Source organism: Pinus tabuliformis, chromosome 6 (assembly GCF_031772625.1).
Source record: "Pinus tabuliformis cultivar Carrire ecotype Pingquan chromosome 6, CPIR1, whole genome shotgun sequence".
Taxonomy (NCBI): Eukaryota; Viridiplantae; Streptophyta; class Pinopsida; order Pinales; family Pinaceae; genus Pinus; species Pinus tabuliformis.
This window is the reverse complement of record NC_142292.1, coordinates 227,737,495-227,751,328: the sequence shown is the minus strand read 5'-3', so window position 1 is coordinate 227,751,328 and position 13,834 is coordinate 227,737,495.

Sequence of the window (13,834 nt, the reverse complement as noted above, 5' to 3'; positions counted from 1 at the left end):
TCTCTCCCCGACGACGGCGCCAATTAATGTTGTCCCTTAAGAAACCAATTTCTTGGCTGTGTAGAAATTGTTCTTAAGATATTAATGTTTATAATTATTGTCACTTCTTTGTCACTTAATTGTATGTTGTATTCTCAAATGAAGGACCTGAAAGACTTGGCTTTAAACTCTCAATACTTAGGTGACATGAAAATCTTAGAATGCCATTTGATTGCTGAATATAAATCATGAATGAAGAAAGCTTGAAGAAGTCATAGACAATATGCTATTTTACATAGAATCTACTATCTGTGACACTTGGAGAAGTTAAAGATAATATGATGTCTTACATAGAAACTACTATCTATAACTTAGAAGAATTGCATAGGTGGGAACTTCAAGTATAGGAGCCCTCTTTTAAGTGATTTTAACTTCATTTACATAAGAAAATAAAGACCTACAGCTTCATTACCATACTTAAAGGAAGAAAAAATTTAATGACACATAACAGAGAAGTCACAAAATCATACCCAAAAATGTGTGGAAAACTTCTAATTATTTCATTAATCAATAGTGTTATTAAGAATACAGTGGCCTAGTCTCCAGGTTCTCCAAAGTTCAAACTCTTTCTTTGTAAATTTTCCTCTTTTTATACATTATGAGACAGTTTGTAATCACCAAAACTGTCAAACTACTTAACTATTCTCCTAACTGTCTAAAGTAAAAATTATTATAGAATATTACATAGAGGGTAAAAGACACCTCATCCTCAAGAAAATAAAATAACAGGAACTAACAAAAATTAGAAAGTGATGGTTGTTCGTTGTTCCAATCTGTAGCTTGAGCCTGTGATTCTGCTGATGTATCTTTGTGTTGCTATATCATCCATTAATCGAGTAGTGGATGAAGTGGCAGGGTATGGTGAGTGACGTGGGAAATTAACAGATGAAAGTGGTGGAAGATGTGGAATGAGTGACGTGGGGTGGAAAACTTTGGGAGCTCACCGCGAGGGTAAAGAATGTACGGAAGCTTCAACGAGGTTGAATCCCTGCAGTAATTTCAGGCCACACATTGCGGTCAACCATGCTAACATCACGGTCAATTGTGGGGGTTGAGCTTTAATTAATCTTCATTCTCCTTGCTTCCTCACAACACACCTCAACGTACTTATCAAGCTATCATTTGATCACACCTCTTGAACCTACATGACTGTTGGGTAGCGGAGGCCCCGCGTAATGGTTTTGGGGCTCAAAGACCATAAGTTAGGGAAACGATATTGTAAAAAGTTCCACGAAGTGCACGGAGCATGAAGGGTAATAGGTTGAGTCAAAGGGGTTTTCCACCCGAAAAAAACATAAAATAATAAGAGTAAGTCGGCCTACCCATGGTCTGCAAACCATGGGAATGTATAAATAGAGTGAGGCTCTAAGGGTAGAGGTAGTTTTTGGTTTGATCTTGAATGTTATGGGTTTATGAAGGCAATATTCTTTCTACGTCTGTAAGTTCGAGTCGAGAGTGTTGGTATATAGATAGAGGCTCTGCAGCTATGTGCACAGAGGCCTAGTAGAGTCCACAGCTGTGTGCGCGAACCCCTGCAGTTGAGTGTGCAGGGTGGATCTGGTTGTACTAGAAAGAAGATAAAAAAAGATAAGAATTTGTGAATCATTGTGTGCTTTATCGCGAATCTATCTGTTGCTTATGCTCTGAATTTATGCATATTTATGATTGCGTGCATTGGTTGTTACTGTTAAATGTTTTCTTAGAGACCTTCAGAAATAGATTAGATCTATAATAAATTCATAATAACAAGAGTGCATCAGTGTGGATCTACATGGAAGCTTGATAGCCGTGCAGAGTGGTGTGAGGGCACAGATCAGCTTGCGACCCCTCCAGAACACATCAAGACATCCCAAGGGTGCAGAAACCTAGTTCCAGCACCCTCCCCTACTACCTTAGGTGAGACGTCAGTCCGCGATCTGTGGACTATTGCCGAAAGGGGCAGTAGCACGGGATTTGCTTGGCTAATGACTCTTCTGAACCTGGGTCAAGCCCCAACAAGCCAACAAATGGTTCTGTTGCTAGGACCAGGATCTGCCTAAGGGATGTTCAATGTCGAGATTTTGGAACCCTATGAAGAAAGAGCTTGAAGATTGGTTCGATCAGAAATGATACAAGTTTGTAGTTGGCCTTAGCACACCAGTGCGCAAACCAGAAGTTTAACATGGCGAGCGTAATCAAGTTGCCTATATTCAAAGGAGTAGGAAGCGAAGATCCAGAACAGTTTTGGTTTGTAGTAAGGGTAGTATGGGAAGCACATGGAGTTACAGATGATAATATTAAAAAGGATACCCTAGTGAGTGCGTTATAGGATCGTGCACTGACTTGGCATATCAAGCATTCTAGCTATCATCCAAATGTCAGGATAGCGGAGATCTGGGATGCGTTGAACAAAGAGTTTAGTTGACCGAAATCAGAGATGCAGTCAATCATCAGGTTCAAGGAGATTGTGATGCTACCAGGAGAAACCCCTGGGGATCTGGATTAGAGATTGAAAAGTACAATCTGAGAGGCTAACATGACACTAATGGATGGGCAGCACCACGTGTGGTTTGTGGCGTCTTTGGCACCACATCTGTAGACGGTGCTATCACAGCAGAAGATCTCGACCCAGGCTGAAGCATTAGAGATAGCGATGAGGTTGCATGAGACTCCAATACAGGATCCTGGGTTGGGAGTTTAGCAGATCCATTTACAACTACAAAACCTATGCTTAGAAATCCAAAATTTGAAATGGGAGAAGGCACCTTAGTCAAAAGTGCGAGAAGAAGTGTGGTGCATAAAATGTAGAAGCCAGGGCTACGATAAGGATCGCTGTCAGGTATTTGTGAACTATTTGGCAATAGGGGGACCAATGCCATTGTGACCAGAGGCACAGGCAGGGCCAAGCGTGGTGCCCTTGCTTTGGTGCTCAATTTGTTAGGTGGGAGGAAAGCACAACACAGACAACTGTCACCTACTGCAAAAGTTTACCCAGACCCCCTAGTAGCTATTTTGAAATTTTTGTAGATCAGTGGGCCACCATGAAGGAGACTGCCGTAGTTATGAATTGTTGATGGATTGAACACCTACCTACAGAATGCATACCAAGGTGCAAGGTTAGGATCCAGCCGCAGCGATAGCATGCGGTGGGTTCCAGGGGCGAGGACGAGGACAGGGAGGAATGGGGCGAGGAAGTTATAACTATGGAGGACCGAGGCACTACGCGTGTGACTGTACCAACTTGACTAGGATATCGTGCCCCTACTGTGAGTAGTTCGATCATGAAATGATAGACTGCCCCAAACTGATAGCGCGGATACGTGAGAAAAGGGTAGCACAACCTATGACGATGCAAAACTTCCAAATGATGAGGTCTGAACCACGTGAGGAAGACCCTAATGTGAACATGATGCTCAAAAGTGGCGCGACTATAGGGGAAGATAAGTGAAATTAATCGAGGTAGGCCCAGGGGTTCACAAAACCCCTACAAAGTAGCACGATTTCAACATGGAATGCGTGAAGAAGACATTTATGGAAGCTAAGAAGAGCTTCACGGAGGTCTCTACTTTAGGTAGTAAGGATCAACCTGAGCTGGAAATGGATTCTTCGATGGTAACTACCTTTTTAGAAACATGTATGAAGTTGCTACGCAACAATAAGGTAGTTAAGGGATTACAAGAGCTAATAACTAGGTGCACAAGGCCAGGTGAACCTCACGTGGTTCGGAAGCTAGGAAAACATGCTTTGTGCATTGGATGGAAAATGCGATTAACGGTGCAGATCGACGACTATGAGATGGATCAGATCATTCTGGACTTAGGCTCGGATGAAAACGTGTTACCTAAATATACATGGGAATTCATGAGCAGGCCCACATTACAGTGGTCTCCTATCCAATTACGGATGGTGAACCAACAAAAGATCTTGCCCATGGGGAGATTGCAAGGAGTCACAGTGGATATAGAAGGCGCGAACACACAAACAGACTTTGAGGTAATAGAAATTATGGATGACAGTAACCCTTACCCCACATTATTAGGGATAGACTAGGCCACGGATATGAATGGAGTCATTAATTTAAAGAACTAGAAGATGATATTTGAGAAGAAGTCCCTACGTGTAGTCGTTATGCTAGACCCGACTGAAGGAGCACGCTACACTGAACCCGTATGCGACGATGAAATTGAGGAGGACTTGGATCATATCTACAAGATAACTGTGTGAGACCAGGATTGGGTAAATCTAACAGCAAAAGGAAGGATATCGTGGGAATGCACAAAAGATTGTAATTCAGATTCAGATGAAGAGGATGAACGATGGCACAATCGGTTGAACGAAGTAACAACGTTAAACTGCAACATGATGACTAGGTCACTGTATTGCGTAAAAGCTCAGGATCGAGATCTACTAATGTATGATGGGCTGAAAGTGGTAGATGAATTCCTGACCAAGTTTGAGCATGTGGTACCAGAGCACCAGCGGTTCGACGCATTAAAATGGGCGTTGTGCACAACACCTGCGCATTGGTGGGGAACACATGAAGGAACCTTTGAAGACTGGTGCGGTTGTAGGTGGATGATGCAGATAAGGTTTGGGAAGCCGGAACTAATAATAACTGAGAAATACAATGGACGTGATGACCCATGCATGCACCTCACCAAATGGACCTAGGCCTATGGAGAAGAACCCCAGCCAGAGTGGGTACACTTATTTTATCATACCATGGATGTCACCCCAGGGAACTGGTATACTGAAATAGAACTCTGCCACAGTATAGGCGAATGGGATATCTTGCATGAGGGATTTTTATTAACATTCTTATTTGAGGACCAATGGATGGATACTGTTGATGATGCATTGCAAGCTGTGAAGGCCACCATTTTCAGATTACCACTGGAACCAGAAGAAATAGTGCAGCCAGATTGGTCACATCAGTTGAGCCAGGCCCTAGAATGTTACGTGTAGATAGAAGATGATGAGGACGACCCTAGAAACATCAATATTCCTAAAATAAATGGGAGTCGCGAGGTTCGTGGACTAGCGATCGAGGACCCCGACATCACCGTGCCACTGAAAACAAAACAGGTGAACATTGATACGGAGGAGGAGCTGAAGTATGCAACGCTTGGGGACTATTGGGATGATGCCACGGTGGAGAAGGTCGTCGAGTTACTTCGAGAATATCAAGATTTATTCTCGACCAAAATCACGGAGTTAAAAGGGATCCTCGGCAACCTAGGAATGATGAAGATAACTCTGAAGTTGGACACGAAGCCAGTCAAGCAGTGGCCTTATCGGTTGAATCCAAAATATAAAGCAAATGTTCGTGAAGAGTTGGACAAAATGCTTGCAGTAGGAATAATTGAACTAGTGGAGGAATCCAACTAGGTAAGTCCTATGGTTGTACAGGAGAAAAAATAGAAGGGAGAAATTTTCATCTATGTGGATCTCAGGAAGCTCAACGATGCATGTGTTAACGATCCATTCCCGATGCCATTTACAGATGAAGTACTGGAAAATGTTGGTGGACAGGAAGCCTACTCCTTCACAGATGGTTTCTTGGGGTACCACCAGATCAAGATTGCACCGGAGGACAGGAGTAAAACAACCTTCTCAACTGAATGGGGTTGTTTTTAGAACACTATGATGCCCTTTGGACGGAAGAACGCGTCGGCGATATTCTCGCGCATCATGGTAGCTGCATTCAAGGAATTTATACATAAGTTTTTAGAGGTATATCTTAATGACTGGATTGTCCTTGGGTTAGTCAAGAAACATATCGCGAGCTTACAATTAATGTTGGATACTTGCCGACGGCACCAGATTGTGCTAAATCTAAAGAAGTGTACTTTCCTCGTACCCTTCGGGAACTTGCTCGGCCATGTGGCTGCAAGCAAGGCTTAATGGTAAAACCAGTGAAGATTGTTGTCATACTCAATCTGCAAGCGTCGCGAAGTGTCAAACAACTGCGTGCCATGATGGGACACACTGGTTGCTATCGAAAGTTCATAAAGAGCTATGCAAAGATCACAACACCGATGGAACAGTTGTTTAAAAAACATGCTACTTATTTTTGGAATGAGGAATGTAACAAAAATCTGGAAACTCTCATGGAAAATATGGCATCAGCTCCCATTTTGGTCTTTCCAAAATGGGACATCAAATTTCACGTGCATGTTGACGCGTCATGTATCACACTGGGCACAGTACTCACATAGGAAGGAGCGGAAGGAATTGATCACCCGATTCTGTTCGCAAGTCGACGACTGTCCAAAGCTTAAAAGAACTACTCCACTACTGAGTGTGAGGGGTTGGCAATGGTATACGCGCTCTAGAAATACCGCCACTATCTAATCGAGGGACACTTTAAGATGTATGCTGATCGTTCCGCGTTAAAATAATTAGTGAATAAGCCTGTGTTGGGGGGGAACATTTGTTGATGGTTGTTATTGTTTCAAGAATATGATTTTGAAGTCATCGTAAAGTTGGGACGTCTAAACGTAGGCCCAGATCACCTGTCTCGAATCGAGAATGCTGAAGAGCCCACAAACTTAGAGGAGGGACTACCTGATGCCTAGCTCTATGCAGTGCACGTCGCAAATGGCTAGTTTGAGGATATAATCCACTTCTTAACCACAGGAACCGCACCGCAGGGGTATTCTGTTCAGTAGAAGAAAGAACTAGTGATACGCGTAGTATACTTTACTGTTATTGCAGGGCACCTCTACAAAATGGGCAACGATGAAATATTACGCAGTTATGTACCTGAATTTTAGCAAGGACAGATCCTTTCCGAAGCACATGGGGGGGTTGCAAGAGGAAATTATGTAGGACATGCCACAGCACAGAAGATTCATCGCGCTGGACTATGGTGGCCAACTCTACATCAAGACTCAAAAGCACATTGTTGGGCCTACGAAGTTTGTCAACGGACTGGGAAACCATTGCGTAGGGATGAAATGTCGCTCAAGCCATAGATGACGCTACAACTGTTCGAAAAATGGGTGATCAACTTTGTGGGGCCTATCACACCTCAAGGAAAGACGGGTGTGCGCTATATCATCACCGCAACAAAATACTTAACCCAATGGGTGGAAGAATAGCCAGTTAAGGACTGCACAGCTGCTACAGCAGTGAACTTTTTTTCGAGAATGTGTTCACCCGGTTTGGATGTCCAAAAATTCTAATGAGCGACCACAGAATGCACTTCCTAAATGAGACTATCAGCGCGCTCACTGAGGAGTTCCAGATATATCATCAACAGAGTACAACGTACCATCTACAGGCAAATGGGACCGTTGAAGCTTTTAACAAGATTTTGGAAACTGCGTTGACAAAGGTATGTAATGCACAGCGAAACGATTGGGATTTGCGCATACCTGCTGTGATATGGTCATATCGAACAATGTGCAAGAAGTTGACGGACCAGACACCTTTCCGGTTAGTCTATCGCAAGGAAGTCATCATGCCAATGGAATACATTGTCCCTAGTTTGCAAATAGCAGCGACGACAGGCATGGCACACCGCGGGGCTTTGGAAGAGAGGATTGCGCAACTAGAAGAACTTGAGGAGGAACAGTTTCCAGAAGGATTTCATCAGCATGTACAAAAGCAGCGGGAAAAAACTTGGCATGATCGCCATATTAAGATGTGCATGTTCAAAGAAAATGATCTAGTATTACTATATGACAGCAAGTTCGATAAATTCCCTGGAAAGCTTTGAATGCATTGGTTGGGACCCTATGTAGTCAATGAAGTCACAGATGGAGGCATGCTCCAGCTTGCCATGCTGAATGGAGAGCCTTTCCCAGGCAGAGTAAATGGTAGTTGCTTGAAGCTCTACATGAGTGGGCTGACCGCCTGACTAACGACCGAAGGACAGTCTCACTACTCCAGCCAGTTGAAAGAGAGTGTGGGACGATAAAGTAGTTTGTGGGGGAGCTGCACGACAACAAGGGTGTGCGTAGAAATGGTATGTCACAATGGTTGCGGTTGCACAGAAGGGGCTATGCTACTACATGGACAAGCAGAGAGGTGACCGTTGCTGACACTGTTCATGACAAGAAGTCTAAGTTATGGTGAAAGGGAGTGGGCAGCCAGCAATTAAGAAACACGGTATGAGCCAGATTCGGAACGATCTACCACAAGCTTAACATTACAGTGCCAGAAAAGGAGGGAACCGCTAAATTTGAATTTCAAAATGCTTATAAATCATAGGGGGCCATCTGCTGAATGATTTGTGGTTTCAAGAGAAGTAAGTTATTGTGCCTTTCCATCAGTATGGAACTATTCATCATTAACGCTAAAGGAGTAAGCCCAGGGGTTGTAATATGGCCAATGAAGATGCAGGACTTTCTGGATAGTGTGGTGTCAACGGCCACGGGCACCACACAGAGTTCATCACTGACAGTAGGGGATGTACTAGAAATTCTTAGACACGAATCAGATTTGGTACGGATGTCACTGCCTAACCCATGGGCTGGCCGGTAACCCATAAAAGATAGGAGAAAGACTATGAATATGGAGACAAATGATGGAATTACAGTTAACTGTTTGTCTTTGATGCACCTTGAATACTGGGATCTCGCCGACAGCAAGATCTTTCTTGCAAAAATGCAACACAACCTGTAGTAGACAGTGCGTATAGTAGACCAGAAAGAGGAGATTTGTTGCATTAGCACGAAGAGTTCCCATATGCGGCACCCTAGCTTAAGCTAAAATCTATGAGGGGGTGCTCTGTGTTAACTGAGAAGAGTAGAATGAGCATCATCAGTTGTGCGAATTAGTAAAGGCAATGGAGCAGGAGCTTGACGAAGCATTGCAGGAGACAAAGAGGGAGTACCTGAACGAAGTGCGTCACTCACAGGGATGGTGGACCGTGAAGCCTTGGCAGCACGTATCGCCGCACTGATGAGTGACTCGGGACAAGTCACGATGATTGTATTAGGGGCTTGTTGGATAGCGGAGGCCCCGCTTAATGGTTTTGGGGTTCAAAGACCATAATTTAGGGAAATTATATTGTAGAAAGATCCATGAAGTGTGCAGAGCGTGAAGGGTAATAGGTCGACTCAAAGGGTATGTCCACCTGAAAACAATGTAAAATAATAAGAGTAAGTTGGCCTACCCATGGTCCGCAGACCATGGGAATGTATAAATAGAGCAAGGCTCTAAGGGTAGAGGTAGTTTTTGGTTTGACCTTGAATTTTATGGGTTTATGAAGGCAACATTATTTCTGCCTCTATAAGTCCAAGTCGAGAGTGTTGGTAGATAGATAGAGGCTCTACAGCTGTGTGCGCGAAGGCCTGGTAGAGTTTGAAGCTGTGTGAGTGGACCCCTGCAGCTGAGTGCGCAGGGTGGATCTTGTTGTACTAGAAAGAAGATAAATAAAGATAATAATTTATGAATCACTGTGTGCTTTATCATGAATCTATCTGTTGCTTATGTTCTGAATTTATGCATATTTATGATTGTGCACACTGGTTGTTAGTGTTAAATGTTTGCTTAGAGACCTTCAGAAATAGATTATATCTATAATAAACTCATAATAACAAGAGCACATCAGTGTGGATCAACGTGGAACCCTGATAGCCATGCAGAGTGGCACGAGGACGCAGATCAGCTCGTGACCCCTCCGAAACACATCAAGACATCCCAAGGGTATGGAAACCTAGTTATAGCACCCTCCCTTGCTACCTAGTCCATGCCCCATGGACTATTGTTGAAAGGGCCGGTAGCGTGGGATTTTTTTGGCTAATAACTCTTCCAAACCTTGTTCAGGCCCCAACAAGCCAACAATGACCTTTAGACAATGGCAAAACTTCGGTTACCACAGAACTCAAAAGAATTAACACTCTGGTTGATAAATTTGTTGTGTCTACCTGATTTGTACGTGATCACTATCCAATCATCCGTTCAATGGACGGTCCGATGCCTCGGAACTCACGAAAGTCTAAACATGTTTCAATTAAACCTTATCGAGTCTGCTTTTTCAACGCCCCTTTGACTCCCATACAGACCCGATAGGAAATAAAAACTGCCATTTAATGATTTATCAGGTCCGATTTTAAAGATAAAACCTGATTACTTTCCGACTTGATATCCGTCGGATCCCACCTCTTTCGATGGACGGCTGATATTGGCCCAAAATTCAACGGATTAAACTGTATTTGATACACCATTGTGTCCAGTTCCCGAAATAAACTTCTTTCTAGTTACCCACACAATTATCATCAGATTTGTGGCCTGTTGATCGGACGACCCAAATCTTCTCGCAGGTTTATCACTTTCAAAATCTATTAATAATATAAAATAAACCATTTGTTTCAAATCTTCACATTTCTTTTTATTTCCATTATAACATAATATTTGTTTTTTCTCTCATTTTTTTTATTTTTCTTTCATTTTGAGATAAAACTGAAAATAAAACTTAAATAACAATGGATCCTACAACACTTGCTACGATCTATGTGGCTACCTTCAGAGCAGGGTTGCAAATTATGGATATAGGATATTCGTGTGGCTTATTTACTAGTTTAAACTTTCCTTCATATGCTCCACGAGGGTATGTTCACCACCTTTTCTGCCAAATATCATGGCTGGATTTTCTCCTATATATGACAATTGCATTATCCGGTGAATCAATCTATCTGTGATGGGTATTGGCTCGTCCAGCCACAGACACCCATCATGCACCAAGCACAACATCTAGTTGATGACCAATACTATCACTGGGGTGTGGTTGTAGTGTGGCAACCAAAGTAGGTTGAGCAACCCTACCTTTTCTACTCCTTTGAGCCACCTCCACAGATCCAATGCGGTTATTCCAGTATTCGTATCAATGATGCGGCACATTAGCTACTCAGTCTCTAGGCATGGGAACTTCTTGTGGCCGGCCAAGTCCTAGTCTTCAAGTTTCAGTAGTGGCACCCATGACAAGCTCAGTCCATCAAAAACAATATCGTTTGACAGCAGAGGGGTTTGCAAGGGGGTCTTTCTCTCATTGATGTCCTTTGGCACCTTGGTCTTGGGCTTGTGTGGAGGGACATACTCAGGTAACTGAGTAATAGGGTCTGCACCCTAGGCTTCAACCTCCTCCACTTCAACTCCCACATCCTCATCATCCATCGGGATGTCTTCAATGTCTTCCTCCTCCGGCTCCAAATTTATGGCCTTACCTTTCTCCTATGCAGTGGGTTTTGGTGGGTTTCTCCTTGGCGATGTGTGCACTGGTATGGCAGGTTGCTTTCCGTTTTTATCCTTCAGGGTCTCCTTGTTTGGGGTCAGCTTTTGTCTTGACATTCTCGGTGATTTAGGGACTTCGGCGAATACCTCAATGACCTCTAGGGTTGCTACTTCTACCTCCATCTCAACTTTCGACATCGATTCTTCTATGTCGGTATCTCTAGCTTCTGTGGGTGCTGACATAATGCTTTCCAACAGTGCTTGTGACATCTTTGGCAAGTTTATAAATGCTGGAGTCTCTTTCAAAGCCTCGAACAATTCTTAGTTCATGGGTGCCTGAGAGCTCAACAACTCAATTCTCAAAATTCCAAGTGTTTTATGTTGGACAACCACTTGTAATTTATAGGGCATTTTGAATTCAAATTTAACCATTCCCCCTAAATTTGGTTCATTAATGCCGAATTGGCAACAGATTTTAATGGTCACTTTCCAGCCGACCTGCATGATTTCTTCCTGGGTAGCGCAGCTCCCTTCGCGCTGCCATGAACCCTGTGTCACTTCTTTGCTTCGCATAGTCCTCAAATCATGTAGATCCCCAATTCGGGTAGTGCAGTTTATAGTCCCACTCCTCCTTTCAACTGCTTGCAGTGCTAATACTATGCTACCTTCATCTAGTCACATGGACAGACTACTGGTGTATGGCTTCAATCGACTGCCATTCACCTTTCCTAGGAAGGGCTTTCCATTCAATTTGACCATCTGTACCGCTCCTCCATCAATAATTTCCTTAATGACATAGGGCCCTAACCAGTGAATTCTAAATTTCCCTAGTTATTTATCAAACTTACTGTTATATAACAAAACCAAGTCATTTACCTTAAAGGTGCGCAGCTTAATGTGTCGATCATGCCATGCTTTTTCGCGCTGCTTCTGAACCTGTCAATGAAATCCAGCTAGCAATATTTCTTGCTCAAGCTCATCTAGTTGTGCAAGCCTTTCCTTTAGGGCTCTGCAATCCATCATACCCGTGAGCATCGCTATGCGCAGACTAGGCACAATATACTCCATAGGAATTACTGCTTCAACACCATAGACAAGCCTAAAGGGGGTTTTCCCAGTCAACTTCTTGCATGTCATTCGATAAGCCTATAGTACTGCAGGTATGCGTAGGTCCCATTCACTTCACTGAGCATTACAAACCTTGTTCAGCATGTTCTCTAGCACTTTATTGAATGCTTCCACTATCCCATTAGTCTGTGGGTGATAAGGCGTGCTATTCTGGTGATATACCTAAAATTCCTCTGTAAGCGCACTGATCATCTCATTCAGAAAGTGCGTACCATGATCACTCCTCAAGATCTTTGGATAGCCAATTCATGTCAGTACATACTCAAAGAGGAACTTTGCAGCAGTTGCACCTGTGCAATCCTTCACAAGTTTTGTGTCTGCCCAACGAGTCAAATACTCTGTCACGGTGCTAATGTACCTCGCTACTATATTTCCTTGGGGCTAGATGGGTCCTACAAAATCTATCGTCCATTTCTAAAAGGGTTGTAATGTCATCTATGGATTCAGAGGCATCTCATCCCTCTGTGATGGCTTGTCGGTCCTTTGACAGACATCTCATGCTTTGCAATATGCTTTTGAGTCCTCATGGATGGTTGGCCACCACACCTTTGCGTATAGAATCTTCTGTGTGGTCGCTCTCCCTACATAATGTCCTCCTACGACGCCCCCATGAGTGTCCATGAGAATGTTGTTTCTTTCAAACTCAGGTACACATCATCGGTACATCTCATCAGACCCCATTTTGTACAAATTCCCAGCAATGACAGAGAAATCTTCCGCGCGCACCACTAATTCCTTCTTCTGTTGGATGATGTATCTTTCCGGGGCAATCCCTGTCATCAAGAAGTGTATTATATCCTCAAAAACACTGTCCATGACGTGCACTACAAATAGCTACGTGCCAGGTAATCCCTCCTCCAAATTAGTGGGCTCTCCCCTTATTTCGGTGTGTGACAGATGGTCTGTTCCCATGTTCAGTCATCCAAGCTTGACAATAACTTCAAAATCATATTCCTGGAACAATAACAACCACCTATATATTCTCCCCCCCAACACAGGCTTATTAAATAGGTATTTCAGTGCGGAATGATCTGTATACATCTTAAAATGGCCACCCAACAAGTAGTGCCTAAACTTCTGGAGTGCATACACCATGGCTAACCCTTCACGCTGGGTGGTGGAATAGCTCTGCTCCGCCTTGGATAACCTTCAGCTTGCAAATGCGATAGGATGGTCCAAGTCTCCTCCGCCAGCCTATATCAGTATTTCTCCCAGTTCTATACATGACAGATTGACATGTACATGAAAATCCTTCTTCAAATCTGGGAAGACTAAAATCGGCATGGTGACCATCTTCTCTTTCAATATATCCAACCTATTTTTATAGTCATCATTCTAGTAGAATGTGACATCCTTTTTCAACAACTTTTCGATAGGCATGGTGATCTAGGCATAGCCTTTAATAAACTTTCTATAATATCCTGTATGTCCTAAGGTAGCGTGAAACTGTTTCACACTCCTCAGCACTTCCAAGTTCAGTATCACCGCGATCTTCGTGGGATCTACC